General features: G+C 34.4%; 1 long non-coding RNA gene across 2 annotated transcripts in view; it reads right to left on the bottom strand.

Annotated features, from left to right (window-relative positions):
* Window positions 1-432: 432 nt before the first annotated feature.
* LOC138106606 (uncharacterized) overlaps window positions 433-15,152 on the bottom strand; it is an 88,417-nt gene continuing 73,697 nt past the window's right edge. The window contains exon 9 of one of the 2 annotated variants that reach the window (XR_011149041.1): window positions 433-2,148. This is a non-coding gene — a long non-coding RNA (uncharacterized lncRNA). Of the gene's footprint in view, window positions 2,149-4,674; window positions 4,848-15,152 lie in introns of those variants that run through there. The other variant, XR_011149042.1, reaches the window with a different exon arrangement.

Genomic DNA, 15,152 nt, shown 5'->3' with positions numbered 1-15,152 from the left:
GCTTAAATTATTCGCTAGTTTAAAACCATTACAACATTAAAAAGCAACTTCAAAAGACAATTGACTATCTTGAGCGAGACACTAGCTTTTCTTCTAAGGAAGAAAACACTCTTCATATAATATTGAACTGTTATCTATGCATATAGATGATCTTTTCTTCCCTTTTCAAGAGTTAATTACACTTGTTTGTTTTATGGTCTCTTTTATTAAAGTGTAGTGTGAGTTATCAAATATGTGTTTAGTAGTTAAGCACCTAATTAACATCAAAAAACAAAGGTGGGTATATTCTTGGTTGCTACCTTTTACTGTTATCTCTAAATTTTGATTCTTTTCTCACGTGTGTGTTTCACGGTATCTTCCCACATTATTACAAAGCTTTTAGAGCACCTAGCAAATAAAGTCTCGAACAGACACACAATGTTTACCCTCGTTTTTTGTTTTTATTTTTACTAGATCATTTCATATACTTTCACCTCTTATTAAAAACAGCACCAAAAAGGATTGCCATAACTTCTCCACTAAACCAGTTCTGTTCCTTTTCTCTCATTCCCATAGAAAAGAAAAAGACTTTATTTTGGGAGCATTCATGATAAACATTTTCGGTCCTCTTCTTTTAATACTTACTCTTTGCAACTTCATTTTTATTAAATTGCAGGGGTTTATCTTTTCTTTGTGAACTTTTCTAGTGCACAGTGTTTCACTAAAAAGAGAGTTGTGGTGGTGTTTTTTGCTGGAAATGGTCTAGTTCCACTAGACCGCCACAGAGATTTGCATGATGTTCACTGAGTGATTATCCTGATCCCCATATACAGTTTAGCCTACAGTGGATGTCAAGAATTTGTCAATAATCAGTCAAACAAATCAGGTGCCCACAAGAACAGAGCAGAAAGCTGTATAACTAAGCAAAACGAGAAAAATTATGTTTCATTCATCTGGTATTTCTGAATGCTCTACAGCTGATATGTGAATAAATGTCTATGTAAAAAAAAAGAGAAAAAATGTACTTTTTCAATATTTCAGTCCTGTAGTGAATTTGGGCACATTTGTAGTGATACCAGGTTTTAAATTCTTGTAAGCTTCTGTTGCCTGACACAAGATCTTCTCACCTGCCACTGTTAAAATCTGCAGCCCTTGGTAACAATGCAATACATCTATAACTTCTGTGTTTATAAAATCAGCAGAATTTTGGAGAGTTTGCATACTTGAACCCTAATTTTATCTTAATTATCATAACTTCTATCATTCAGATCTCTTCTTTGCAGAGAAGCATTCCTTGCCTAAATTCACTATCTGTGATAGATATTTGTTATCAGTATTTCATGCAAAATTCAGTTTGTTACTTTTAGTCATACGAGCTATGAATCATAAAACCAATTTCAGTTTTTACAACTGTTCTTAGAAAATGTAAATGACAGTCACAAGAATGCAAACTTGGCCCAATCTTTTTTCCCACAACAACCCTAGAATTATTTTTTTTTCCTTTCATTGCTGCAGGCCATAAATACTGAAAATCCTAATTAAAACACAAAGTTTGACTCTGTTCTCTTCAGGGATTACAGAAACTAAGTGAAAGGAATGTGAATTAAAAAATTATACTGTTCCCAACAAAGACACCCTCAGAGTTTTAAATTGTTAACTTTCCTTTGCTCTGGGATCATGTACCTTGTAAGGGAAATAGTTACTGTGGAAAAGCTAATGAATGTAGACATCATTCAAACTAGTTTCACACATACATGAAGTGTCAATGTGAATAGAATTTCAGACAAAAACATCTAAGCAATTATGCAAGGAGGAAAGAATTATATTTGCTAGACACAAAGACAGCTTTGTTGCCTCTGACTTCATAGAAATAAGCTTACTTGTGTTTGTGTATGTATGTAAAGTATGCCTTACAGTAGTAGTAAGGCTTCACCACTTGAACAAACCAGGCAAGAAAACTGACACATTTTCCAGAGCTGATGTCAAGAGTTGTAGGCCAAGGTCAAGCTGAACACAATACCTTCTCCCGTGTACAAGGCAATTTTTTTGATTGTTGCCTCTCTTCATTTTCTTTTCTTTTTTTTTTCTTTCTCAGAGGTAACACAGTCAAGTTGCAAAGGGCAAAAAAAGTAGCTCTATTTGCCAGAATCTTGCCTGGCTGCAGCCTCCCTGTTGATAAGAAAACAAAAAACCAATCTAACCTTGTGGATGGATTATTCTTACAACAGATTCAGAAAGGATAGCCAGTTTGTTTCATTTTTGCTTTGTGTATTCTACCGCACTAAAAATCAGTGTTAACAAGAACTCTGGATACAGACAATTAACCAGATTCTATATCTATTATTGCATCAAAATAAATTAAACCCTAAATGACTGAGGTTTTCCAAGTGGACAGTGATTTTCTATGATATGTGGTTTGGCTGATCTTATAGTATTTTATAAATGATCTTACAGGATTTTAGCAGAATTGCCTTGGGCTTTTTTAAGGCTATCAAAATATTTGGAGAAAGCATAGAATAGAATAGATTAGAATAGAATAGAAAGAATAGACTATTTCAGTTGGAAGGGACCTAAAATGATCATCTAGTTCAACTGCCTCATTAATTCAGGGCTGCTGAAAAAGTAAAGTATGTTATTAAGGTCATTTCCCAAATGCCTCTTAAACACAGATGGCCTTGTGGCATTGACCAGCTCTCTAGGAAGCTGTTCCCATGTTTAACCACTCAGTGCCAAGAAACGCTACTTCCTTATGTGGGGAAGAGGAGGAGCAGGCACTGATCTCTGGTGACCAGAGACAAGACCTGAGGAAATGGCCTGAAGTTGTGTCAGGGGAGGTTTTGATTGGAAATCTGGAGAAGTTTTTTCACCCAGAGGGTGGTTGGGAACTGGAACAGGCTCTTCAGGGAAGTGGTCACAGCACCAGCCTGACAGAGTTCAAGAAGCATCTGGACAATACTCTCAGGCACATGGGGCTGTCCTGTGCAGGGCCAGAAGTTGGATTTTGATGATCTTTTCATGATCTTCCAAATCAGAATATTCTGTGATTCTGCAATAGGTTTGTATTTTTTTTTTTTCCTTAGGCTATACAATTTTTCCACATTCTTTCTTCATTTACTCCTATGTGTTTACTCCTATATGTTCCTTCTACGGTTCTTATAATCCCTGTTGCTCTCCTCTGGTCTGCTTCTACAGGACCGTGTTAACATGGAACCGGGACTTCCACAGGCTGTAATGTGTATATATTTATACCTTCCCATTTTACAGAAGAGGAATGTACAGACAGAAAATTCAGGCTTCAAATTTACAAACAAATTAGTGACACGATTCAGAAGCACTATGTGTTTCTTGTCCTCTACTTTAGGCATGCTATTTTCAAAATAGAATTCACAGACACTTAAATGCCTAGTGTGAGATGGATTTGTGCTAAGCACTAACTTTTTACTTTTAACTTTTATATTTGCCAATTTATGTTAGACCTTCACAAGAGTCATTATCCAATCAAGAATCTAATTTACACAAATAAATGAGTCTGATTCACAACCCATTACTTCCAAAATAAAGTATGTAAGGCATATAATATGCTCCACTTGAAAGTGCTAGAAGCAAAAGTGATCAACAAAATAATTGCAAGATATCTGATGTGTTCTTGCAATAAAAGCCTTTAAGTTACTGATCTATGAATGATAAGAGGAAAAAGCAGAACTGGTGAATTGTAAGTTCTGGCACTTAACTGAAACTGTTCAAATGAAATAAGAAGTACTGGAAAGAAAAAAACTTATGTTAGAGGTAGACTTACAAAAGTTCAAAGTTATTTTTGGTACTAAGTTTGACATTAATATATATATATTTTAAGCAGAAATCTAGATCATAAGGTAAGTTAAATATTTGGATGACAACACGTTTTCAGTTTTGAGAAAGTTATGAGGAGCTTCAGAAGTCAAGTTTATACCTGGTAGCTGGGCAATGAAAGCACGTTTAAATCACCGCAGAGAAATATAAGTTAATGTACAATTGAAGGAACAATTTGAACTTGCACAATCTGGTAGATTCTAAATTAACCGTAACCATCCTTGAATAAGTAAAATAACAAATAAGGATAATTTTGAAAACCTCAGGGAAAACATTTGTTGAATAACCACTGGCTCCCAGTAAAAGAAATCAAGTGGTAAAGCAAAAATAATAAAATACTGAAAATATTGTGTCCAAGGAATAGCTTCTCTTTGATATGAGAAAAACTAGTATAAAATTCAGGGAAAGAAGAAAAAAACTTCAGAGTTATTTTACTGTATTACTATATGGAGATATTAAACATTACAGAACCTTTAAACCAGATGAACAGCTGATTAAAATCACTGTAGTCCCTTTGATTTTGTTAGTACAGTGCAGTTCACAGCAGCTGAAAAGTTGGCTACTAAGTTTAAAGAAGAGATGAATACCAGATGACTGACTGAGTAGTGTAAAGTAACACAGTTTAAAAGCAATTATATGTTCTTGTTTTCCCCTTTAGTTACAAGAATAAAAGACCAAACACTTCATAAAATGAAAGAAAAAAGTAGTTACAGTTTAAAAAAAAAACACATATGGAGTAGGAGTGGGACTAAAAGCATTTTATTAGAAATTGGTACTGCAAAGCAGTGAGATATGCACTTTATTCTCTGACACTTACCACATATATACGTTTTGAGTTCAGATTCTGTGATGATTTTTTTTCCTTTCCTCTCGATTTGAAATCTCTTTTCATTCTCATTTCTTTCCTCATATCTTTTCTAGCATGGCCTGCCTTAATTTTTTTTTTTTTTTTTGCATCAACATTAAAATAGATTGATACTGAAATATATATGTTGGAAGAAGAAAATTCCCTGTTAGTCCTAAAATAAACAAACAAACAGGCATCAGACCCAAATAGAATTCAGACAACAGTAAGGCAAGTAGAGCTACCTAACTGAAATAACAGAAAATGTCATCTGGGCTACAGCCCTGAAAACACCTCAGGAGTGTGTGATTTCTTGTGGTGCTATGTGTGTATCAATTAATTTATCTGTTCTTAATGTAAAAATAAAACCAATAGCACTTTTTTCATCTAAAAAAATAAAAGTTGAGAGGTACATTTCTAATGTGAAGCTATCTTATCTTTTGTTTCCTTAAAAGACAAAATTATTCTTAAGTGAAATTATTTAAATGAACGTAGTTTTTCATTATTTGGTGAACCAGCCCTCATAATATAAGTGCCAATTCAATCAGTCAGAGACGGGTCAATTAGGAACTCCATTCAGTACTAGATTTCCAAATTCTACTAGATAGCATATTCCTCTGGAAGTCTGCAACATTACCTGCTTCTCTCTGTTGTCTAGAGAGGTGCACTTATAGGATGTAAAGTTCAGTAAATATCCAAACAGTACATGAAAACACATTATTCAAGTGAAAAGGGCATAAATCTACAGAAAAAAAGTTTGTTTTTAAAACGAATCTTTCTTTAAAACATTATTTTTACCTTTCTGTACCTATGATTCTCTCATATTTACTGGCCTGTTGAGAGAACTGCTTCATTCATCTATAGACATTTTGCCGTGCTTTTACACTAGGTTGTTGGTTTTGTTATTGTTACTGCTATTTATTAAAAAAAAAAAAAAATCATAGACAAAATCTGATTACTACAAAGGTCAAAAATTTCTTCAGTAATAATTAATAAACTAAAAACCACATTACATTATATTCTGCATTATGAATATACCAATCCCTTCTAATGATTACACAGTGGGAATTTTTCCAATATTACTGGATTTGGAAATGCACAGGACCCAGGTGAGCTTTACAAGCTTTGAAGTGCCTCAGGTCCACTTTTGTGTCTGAAATGTTGGAAATTATTTAATTGAAGCAAGACCATGCTACTTTAGAAATATATGGTCCAAATATATTTTGGGCTTGGGATTTTTTTTTTTTTAATATATATATTTTTTTTAATTTTATTGGTGAACATACTTCAGTGAAAAACAGTAGAACGCCTTAAGTTTTGCTCATGGTCAAATTTATCTTACTCTGTGAGGGACAGAAATCACCACTCTATGTAGCAATCTTAAAGTCCTTGTTAAGTGAGTTCTTTATTGAAACATACAATTTGATCAATGTAAGACACTGAAGTTAAAGTTCTGTATTACCTCTTTTTACTAAATAAGAGAAGATAAATGGAGCTGAGGTCAGACATTGACAAATTCTTCGTGCATTAAATGTTTTCAAAACAGATGGTCTCAAAATATGTAACTTGAATGAAGTAAATATCCTAGAAGCCATTTTTATAATTAAAAAAGTTAGGTAAAAAAAAATCCCACATTGCATTTATGGACCTTAGCTGCCTGAGTAGTTAGAATAGAAAATCCTTTGAATGTAAGCAGAACAAAAGAGAGAAATGTTAATGATCTCTACCTATGTAAATGACATGACACAAATTAATTGCATATTCTGCAATTAATCCCTTTCAACTACAACTTTTTCTTTTCCTTTGGTACAACTGAAATGACTACATAACTAAACAAGACTAAAATGTCTTCTATTTAAGATCCCATTTTTCTTTTTTTTAAATTAATTTTTGCAAGATTTTTTTCCCTACACCACATAACAATGCTATCCATTTGTTAACATAGTTTAAAAGAGTTTAAGCACTTAACAGACTGAGATATTTCAGCTGTCTTAACTATTTAATAAGTGTTTTGTTTCCATTTTGAAGAAGGGTGAGGCCCAAAGCTTTGAAGAAGAGATCACATAACCTCTAATGAGGTTTCTCAGTGTTTCAGAAAGAGGGAGGATAAAGATGCCTTCAACATTCCTGTGGTCTGGAGTAGTTTCTCTGTTGGCATCACTTTTGTGGACATTTGCAAATATTTGTTTACTCTCTGCAGAGTGGAACTGTTTATGTATCAGCCATTCTCACTGTGGTGGAAATGGCTGCATTTCTTTAGTAGCTCACCTAAAACCAACTGTTTAAACTTTAGGCTTCAAGTTTAAGCTAGAGGTCTGCGCTCCGTCTCCAGCCAACAATGGCAAAAGGAGAAGCCTCTCAAGGTAGGTATTTAACACATGGGAAAGACTCAAATTCTTAACCCATCTTCCCCTCTCCATCTCTCTCCCTCCTTCACCCCACTCCATGACCTCAGAGATAGCTTCATTAGAGTTCAAATTCCTGCTGTTAACAGCCCTTGTCTTCTCATATCCAAGATGACTTCAACACCTGGGATGCTCAAAATACCTAAGTTTTCTTCTTAGAGCAGTCAGTATTGTAATGTGAAATTTTGCTGCTCTCTTTAGAAGACTTAATGAGATGTGTGGTTGATCTCCTAGGCCTAATAGCATGTGGAAACTTCAACCACCTCATTACTCAATGTGTTTTATCTATTGATGTACCATATTTGGCAAAGTGATAAGTTGTGGTAAGCTGTCAAATATGGAGATCTTTAGATGTTTCTAGAGTTAATGCTTCCTTTGATATAGGATTGCTAAACAATTGTTATAAACTAGAAAGACAGTGCATTGGTAAGTAAGACTAACTAAAAATCAGAACACAAGTCCAAATTTCAGGCCAAAATTCTATGATAATAGTTGAAAAAAAACCCTCATCTTGCAGTATTTGTACTATACAACTTGGTCAAGATATCAGAAGTATTCTAAAGCTACAAAGAACATAGAATACAAGGAATCCTCCATATATCATGTTAGCTTTGTCTGAATTAAGGCACAACAGTATCTTCCACTTAAAGCTAAAGAGCAAATGCACTTATTTAGAAGAAACCATTTGAAGGTTTCATTTGCATGCTGGAGATGTTTAATGATCTCAGTGTGAAAGTAGAAGTCTGTGACTAAGGAAGTCAGTTGCGAAGAAGAGCATGCAGGGTGGCACAGGATGAAATGGAGACATTTCCCAATATAAACAAACAAGAACTACAACACAGAAGAAATTTCTAATATCAACAATGAATGCCTTAAAAAGGAAGCTGAATGCCTTGAAAATTAAGCATTGTTTTGATCACATGCTTTGTTATGTTTCGTCATTATTCTGTCACCCCATTTTGCTAAAAAATTACTTTTAATTTTACACATACAAAAACAAAAGCAAAAAAATTCCCAACCAACCACCACTGCCAAGGAAAATAAAACAACAACAACAACAAAAAAATAGAAACAACAAAATCCACCTTTCATACTTTATTAGAACAAAAGTAGAAAACTTCAGAATAAGCCATGTGAGGAAGATTGAAACTATGATTCAAAAATGTATCACTCTTGGAATTTCTTATGGCTTCCAGAGTTGTAACAAAATCTGCCTAATTCTGCCTCCATCTGAAGGAAAGCTGCTTCACTTCTCTCACATAAGGCATCTTGTTGTCTGCAGGCTCCTTGCTGTTTTCAAGAATCAGTTCTCTTGTTTAGCTGCAGTCTACCACTGTGTGTCCTGAGGCTTCTGCCCTATCCCATGCCTTGATGCTTCACCAAAGAATTATACACATGTTCTGTGATAGAGAATTTGTCCTTCATCCCTCCATTCAGAAAGTTACAATGTGTTTATAACAGCCAGGGAAATACAAATATTCAAGCTTCCTCTCTCCTTTTAAGCCATTCCACCTAAAAAAGCATAGCATTTGGTAATATGCTTTAAATAGTAAATAAACACAATAAACTTGAAATTTGATATGTTACCTGATGTTGAGGACTTGACATTTTATTTTGTAGACCATACCTGTCCTATTCTGACCCTATTCTTTCTGTTGCTCAGAGTACTCCTTGGAGATCACTGCACCTCAACATCATGATGAAAACACTTCTGATGGCTTTGCAGAGAAATCTTTAGCAGCCAAAACCATGAAGTGCACCTTTGCAAACATCACTGTAGAGATGATAGGGAAGTGTGCTGTAAGTCTCACAAACTATTAGCTATTACCATAAAAAAAAGCACAAATAACATGCATTGTCAACTCTTTTGGAAGAACAGCAAACAGTGACAGTTGCAACTTTAGAACAATTCATTGTTTATTTCCTTTTATATATGTATATTAGATTAATTTGTGCAAACTATATGAATATGCTCCCTTCAGACAAATAAAGAATAAATCATAGTCTGAATAATAAAATCTAATAGCTGACATATTTGGAAAAATTATATTTAGATCTCCCAATAGACAGCAAATGCAAGGAAACTTTTTTGTAACAGTTTTCAAAGCATAAATTGAAAAGCAATTTCTGTATTTTTAAATTTTTTTGTCGTGATGTTCTTGTCACTGTACCAAGACTTAATTGCATTGTTAGTTTACTGTTTAAAATGACAGTGATGTGGGAATTTTACATATATATATACAATATAGAATTTTTATCTTCTGAAAAGCAACTTAACAAATGGAAAAATAAAACTCCTTTGGTGAATTATGTAATATATGTAGATATTCATCCACTATTTGGATCAAGTATTTTCCAGAATTGCTTTATTAAGACAGAATGAAGGCCTAGTCTACTTCATCTAGACATCTAACCCTTTCTGATTGCATGTGCCTAGTGCTCCTTAACAGATTAAGTTCTACAGTAAGTAGAAAGTGGCTTTTAAAGACTGTCAGAAGAAAATTGTTTTAATCTAACATGGGGGCCTTTTCTAGTGACTATGAAGTCTTTATCAAATGTCAGGACTTTCTGTAGGTGATGGATTCTGTTGTTGACAGTAGAATGCTGTGTGTTTTCCAACCACTCTGTGCGTTAGAACGAATAATGCACCACTGAAGTTCTATTGTCTGCATTCACAGATAATCCAATAGGCATGGCCACTAGAACCGTGGTCTTGGGGAGACAAATGGATGAATGGAGCCTCTGACCCCTGGCCTGGAATTATCACTATAAATAATTAATAGTAGTTTGACATAGAATGATCCTCCAAATCACAGAATCCAGGGTTTTGTGGGGGACTTTATGGCACAGGATAAAAGCTACGATATCATGTCTTCTTGCGGACTGCTTCCTAAACAAACAATATTAGAAGAAAAAATTAATATTGTTGTACTTCTGCTAATTGTTGTGCAAACACACCAGGTGTAGGTCTTAAGTATCAAACTCTAGTTTAAAGGAAAAAGAGCCTATAACATATTCAAGGCAAGAATGATAGGATTCCTGTCCAGGAGTCCATTTCAAATATGGAGCTGTGATACATGTAGACAAGTTTAAAATAAGTACTGAAAACAAAGCTCAGAAGAACACATTCTGCTATATGATTTGCTTAACATTATTCTTTTAATTGAAGTTCAAGAATCTTCTCTTATAAATGTGTGATAAATTACAAGTGGCAGATGCTGAAAATTAATCTATTCCCTAATGTCTTTCTGGTATCTCTACAATAAGAGTTATTATGGTGTTGCTATTGTTACTTTAGAAAAGACTTGTAATTTTGGTAACAGTGAGTAGATTATAACAGCCTTTCTGGCTTTGCTGCACAGAAGGGGATCCAAAAGAAGCTGAAGCCAACAGTGAGGCTTTATGCTATCCTGCCGTACTGAGTCACTAATTTTTCATGTTTTACTTTAGCCATTACCAGTGTCTTTTTAAAAACCTATCATTTATTTGTTTCTTCCTGGAAAATGTTTTAAGAATAATATTCACTATGCATGACTGAGTTATCTGGCTTTGCACGGATTTTTAGATAATCACGTCCTTTGGGCCACACAGCATGGAGGGGCTCATGTTCACAATGTTTAAGAATAAGCTCTCTTGGATCAGACTTTCTGCATCCATGCTGTAAACCATTTGGGCTGCAGCTGCTCTGACTCTATATAGTATCCCTGAATCATCACTATTATTTTGTGCAGGTTTTTTTTCATTTCAAGGAATGCAACATAATGTGGAGGTTGTATTACAGCTCATTATTTTATAATGGATGAAAAAAGGGTCTGGCATCAGGATATAAGGAAGCTTCTGGAAACGCACAGATTGCTGGGATAAGTGTTGGTGGACTTGGAAGAGGGAAAAAAACCACTGTTTCTTTTATCCCATTGTGAACAGATCTGATGTGAACCAACCAATGTCCAGATATTTTCTTGGAGAGCATGCTGTTAGCCATCCAAATCGGTCATGGAGCAAAGAACAGCTAACTGGTGTGAGGAAAGGATTTCTGGCTTGTGATTGTTCTCTGGCTCTTTTATTTACCACAGTAGTATTCTGACTCCTTCACTGTGTTAACATAATTTACAACCAAAAAAGTTTAAAAAATAATTCTGCATTTCAAGAAATCCAGATACTGAAGGTATTCTTTACTTATTTTTATGAATTAATACAACACCACAATGTTCACCACGTGTTATGGAAAAACAAACTGAAGTCTTAGACAGAAAGTGAAAAATACCAATAAAAGCTCATGGAGAGGTATTTTACATTTATGTTTGTTGGTTTTTCAAATATTTTTTTTTTCCAATTTTTTTCTACAGATGGTAAAGTACATTAGTTTCCAATTATAAAAACCATCAGTGACTATTATCTTCATGTGATTACTCACCTCTGTTCTTTCTTGCAAATGTCACTATAAACAATAAGTTCAATCACGCTGCCTTTATTCTTAGGAAAGGCACTTCTCAGAAAGTGGTCCCATATATTAGTTTCTGAATAACATACAATAGCAAAGTTTCTATGTGTCTGCATTTTGTGAAGTGAGTTTCTAACTTTGCTTATACCTTAAACTGAGTATTAAAATTTATAGTTTTCTTTCTCTGCCTTAAAACTTATGTCCATATATTATGAATTTTACATTGGAAAGTGTTAATCATACCTGAAGTAGCATATAATGAAATCTTCATTGTCTATCTCTGGTATATCTCGTTAACCACAGACACAGCTGGAAAGATGGAAGAGAAGCCCATATTTTTGTGGGGGTTTTTTTGTGTATTTTTTTCTACATGGTTTATCAGTGCTATTGAAGGGATAAACAACAGTGAACACTTTTGATTTTGATGTAGCCAGAAGTTTATTTTAAAGTATATAAATCTTTTGTGCATTAAGCAATTTAAGGCCAAAATAACACAATAAAATAAAGCTAGATCACAGTTAGAACCTGAAGAATTATTTTTGACTGCTGACATTTATTTTGTGATCACAAAATAGCCTTGATCCGAATGGATATGTCATATGCATTGTTTCAGGGACTACTGGAGGCAATACAAAAAGTGAAGCTCCTAGTCTTTCCTTATTTTAAAAAGCAGATTTCCTGAGAAACAGGTAGTGATGATGATATTTCTCAAAGACACACAACACTGGAAAAATCTTATTGTATCCTTAGGAGAATGGAAATTATATAAATATGATCTTCATATGAGGTATTGAAAGAGAACATACACTGCCCTCAGACTTTGGGGTTTTATGGAATAATTGTAAAGGTACAAGGATGTACTTTCATTTGTCATGTTCATTTGGTGCAATGGGCTAGACTAGGACTATGAAACGGTGATGATGTGAAGAGTCCTTTCTCTAATAAAACCATAGGCCCTCTGTTCTTTTTAAACATTCTGCTCTTTTTTTCCTTCCTTGCCCCCCGCCCCCCGAACATGTGTTACTTCAGGTGTTCATCAGAATATTTACAGCAAAGATTTTGACAAGTAAACAAAATTTCCCATTCTTTTACTAGTGCCCAGCTGCAATTCTGCTACAGAATCTGTCAGTAGTTGTGCCTGTCTATGCTGAAAGACAGAGAAAAGAGACCAGGAAGAATATATCTTTCCTTTTCATATTGTTGTCCCTTTGGTAATACACATGGAAAAGGGGTTGATGTTTAAGTGATCAGTATTGCTGATGTTTAATGATCAGTATTGCTAGCACACAGGGACACACACATTCTGGGTTTTGGTGCACTTAATGACTTTCATCTTGGAATTTGACTTAAAGACTGGCTCCAAAATATGCAAAAGAAGATACAATTTAGGATGGTGAACTGAACATAACAAAATATTTTTAACATTTTAAAATTCAACAAATTGTGTTCAGTACATGTTCCTGCAGAGCTATTGATCAAAAGTAGTCCATGGTTTGAAGAGCAGCTAAAGAGTACTTTCTGATTAATCTCAGACAGCTATGCCTGTCATGTCACTTTGCTTCATTTTACAGATTATTAATGAACTAGAAGTTGATTTTATTCAGTATTACAGATGCCCCAGGCCATCCACAATGTGAGATAATTTATGATTCTAATGTAATCAATAGGATAAATTGATGTGCAGATATTGTTTATGACTGCACACTAGAATAACTGTATTCAAAATCACATTTAACCTATCTGTTTAGCACAAACAGAAATTCCACAGACTTGTTTTTCTATTTTCTAATTTCCAGTGCCTTAGGGAAAAGCAAAGTGAATGGCAACTTACCATAGCTTTAGTTGGAGGTAATTTACTCTTCCTTTCCCAAAATTTTTCCATTTATTTACCTGTTTTTAAATAAATGTTTCCATGTGTTTAAAAATACTGACAACTGTTATCACTGCTAACAGTTGTCCTGGGTTTCAGAGCTGGGGATTTTGGAGCTTAGTGTATATTATCAGACCCTAGGACATGTTTTTTTTCCCACTGGGCCTAGAATCACTTTCTACTTGGTCATTCTTCTTTTCATGACCTGCAAAGATAGTTTGAGCAAGTATTTGAAGAAAATTAATTGCATAGATCCCAAAAAACTCTTTAATATCTCTACATTTTGTACTGGGTTGAGTGGGTTCTTGTAGTCTTTATTGCCAAAAGCTGCCAAAGAAAATAGTCTTGCACAGTAAAAGAAGATTAAAGACACCTCACCACTGTAAGTTGAATAAAATGCCAAAGCATTTTAAAGATAGAACATATGCAACAGTTTACAATTAAAATATAGAAAAATCCTAAATATAACATGGGAAGTAAAAATTTGAATACTCATTATTCTTGTTCTTAAAAAGATTAAATATTGCTGTGGCAAACCATAATGCATTTTTTTTTCCTACTTTCTTCCCTACAGCAAGAATACAGCTTCCATGTATATTGCCACTGATGGAATAAATCTCCACATTTGATTCAAATGCACAGTCTGTTTTATTGCATACTTTAACTTCTTTAGTACTAACATAGGAGAAAATGCAAGAATTCCATAATAGATGGATACATATCCCAATATCCTTCCCCTCTTCATAGGTCCAAATGAAGTTCTTACTAATTAAAATGACAACTGTCCATGAAATGTGATGCCAAGCTTCCCTTTTGGAAACTTTCAACAGTATAAAACTTATATCTTTACTGTTCTTACGAAAATTCAGTTGTGTTTGAGTCTACTAAACTACTTGACTTTAACACCATGATGTGACAAAATGTTATATTGATACATTGAGTTATCATTCTTTTACATTCACAGTTCTTTGTTAACTTCTCATTAGACTTCCAAAGTGTTCACAGACAGGAAAATGGGGTATATTGGTCTGCCTTCTCTGTAGTATGTTGATATTATGAGCAAATTGTCAGAAAATAATGGCAAGTGCTTCTCACACTTCTCTGAACACCTAAACAAGGGTGATAAGTGTTAAATAACTGGTGTTGTGAAAGGAAGCGCATCACTGGACTACATAATCAAATAACTTTATGCTACTCGGAATAGCCATTTACAGTTTTCATCACTTCTTGAAGCTCTATCAAGGGCACTCAAAAAAATTCCTGTTTAGGGAAGGTGCATGCAATGGATTGGCACTTTGCTGGATTCTACACTGGCATAATTTCCTAATCAAGTCAGTCAGGTTTTTAGGTTGATGTGGCTGAATGTAGGTTGCTGTCAGAGCTTTGCAAACTGTGGAGCAAAACTGTGGCTGGATTCAGCCCTTGGCACCCAACACTCATGTAGTCCTAGCAGAAATCACCGTGTGAGGTGGCCTAAAGGAAGCTTGTAAAGGACAGCAAACAAAAATATGCACTAAAACCTGTCAAAAGTCACTCAAAATTATGGTTCATTTCAGCAGACCTGGAAAGAGAAATAATGTTTTATTTCTTTGTGACTTTTTCATCAGCAGTACTTTTGCATGATTTAATGATATTTTCTAAAAGTGCCATAGGACAAGCATTGCTTGTGTCTCTCAGACACAGCTGGGACTATAAATATATTTCTGATTCTAACAGTCTCCTAATATTTATAGCATGTCTAAAAGCCCACTGCTCTTACACAGA

The sequence above is a fragment of the Aphelocoma coerulescens genome, chromosome 1 (assembly GCF_041296385.1).
Source record: "Aphelocoma coerulescens isolate FSJ_1873_10779 chromosome 1, UR_Acoe_1.0, whole genome shotgun sequence".
Taxonomy (NCBI): Eukaryota; Metazoa; Chordata; class Aves; order Passeriformes; family Corvidae; genus Aphelocoma; species Aphelocoma coerulescens.
Note: the sequence above shows the minus strand (reverse complement) of the source record. Positions and strands in the feature narration are given on the sequence as shown.